The sequence below is a fragment of the Chanos chanos genome, chromosome 10, assembly GCF_902362185.1.
Source record: "Chanos chanos chromosome 10, fChaCha1.1, whole genome shotgun sequence".
Classification (NCBI taxonomy): Eukaryota; Metazoa; Chordata; class Actinopteri; order Gonorynchiformes; family Chanidae; genus Chanos; species Chanos chanos.
In genome coordinates, this window is record NC_044504.1 from 30,855,998 (window position 1) to 30,857,718 (window position 1,721).

At 40.9% G+C, this 1,721-nt stretch overlaps 1 non-coding gene across 1 annotated transcript; it reads right to left on the minus strand.

Moving 5' to 3' along the window:
• Positions 1-1,099: 1,099 nt before the first annotated feature.
• Positions 1,100-1,170, minus strand: trnag-gcc (transfer RNA glycine (anticodon GCC)). Its single transcript has one exon. It is a non-coding gene; the product is annotated as a tRNA-Gly (tRNA).
• Between the last annotated feature and the right edge of the window lie 551 nt (positions 1,171-1,721).

Sequence of the window (1,721 nt, forward strand, 5' to 3'; positions counted from 1 at the left end):
ATTCATTTTCTAAGCTGTTTATCCTAATTAGGGTTGCGGGGGCTCTGGAGCCTATCCCAGCGCTCATTGGACGAAAGGTGGGGAAGTTGCAGCTTATAGATTTCATTAAATACACAGAGAGCAATAGATCTTATTGAGGTTTGTTTTCCTTGGATGAGTCTGGAGACGTTCACCACTAAGCAGACAATCAATATGACAATGACAAAACATACGGAATTAAATATACAATATTTCACCATGGGAGGCCTGACTTGTCAAAAGGAGACCTTCAGAGAATCACATGACAAAGTTATGCTATGCACCTGATTTACACACACACACACACACACACACACACACACACACACACACACATAATATATATATATATATATATATATATATATATATATATATATATAGTGTATGCATGATATACTGTTTCTTTGTTTCTCTCATATATATACATATGAAGCACACACAGATTGTAATGGTTCCATGGCCTTGTAAATTATACCGTATAATTTGAATCTCTGTACTTGGATTACAAATGAATAATACATGCCTATTTGTGTTGGCTGATCTCATAGAATTAAACTGCCACAACTTTTAGTCATTCAGAAGAGATCTGACCAGAGGTCACATCACCTCTGAGAGATTCTGACCTGTGAGAATTTAGAGGGTTGTTCCAAGCACTACCATCCTGTCAGTATCACTCCTCTTGTCTTAGCCTGTGAGACCGCAATTTGAACACAGAAATCATGCGATGAAAATTGCTCCAGTATTTCATCATCAAATGGGAAATGAGGTGTATAAAGCCTGAGAATGTGGATGCTGTGTAAGCAGAGCTCATTTTGTCCTTACCACTCCAGTCAATGAGCGTATGACTACAAAATCCTACATCAGCCTGAGTGGTACAGTCTCCTACATTTTACCCAAGACATTCTTTCACTCAAGACCACTAGAACTGGACACTCACAAGATCCCAAATTTACCAACATGCTCTCATTCCCAACTCGTCAAATATGGCAGTTTGGTCAGTGGGCCTACGCTTCAAACTGTGACACTCTCTAGGTACCCCTCTAGCATCAGTTTTGCTAACACACAAAAACAAGCCTGATGCATTGGCCGGGAATCGAACCCGGGCCTCCCGCGTGGCAGGCGAGAATTCTACCACTGAACCACCAATGCAACTGAAAATGTTTTAAGTTCCATTGTACTCCAAAATCGGTGAAGGGTCTGATCTAAAAGCAAGAGTGGGATTTTTAAAAGGCTAGAATGGATATGAGGCACAGTGGTTAGCACTGTCACCTCCGAGACGCGACAATTTTGTTATCTCCGCCTTGGAGATGCTAAAATTGCCTCAATTATTATTGAACAGCCCTGCATGTGCAAAACTGACACTAGAGGGGTATGTAGAGCATCACAGTTTGAAGCATAGGGCCGCTGACCGAGCTGCCGTATTTGACGAGTTAGAAATGAGAATGTGTTGGATTTACAGTTCTAACAAAAGCATTGTTCTGTGTGTATTGTGACTGCACAGTTATTATTTCTAGCGCTGTGGCATTAAGACTGAGCAGATTGTCTGTGTAAGACCAAACCGAACAGATGATTCTTGACTGAAGAGTGACGTAGACGATCGAGTGCAGAAATTCAATCTGTACAGTCTAATTGATTGTTTCCCTTTAATGGCTTGCATCAGACCAGATGGCACTACAATATGAGGACGGGATTATTAACAA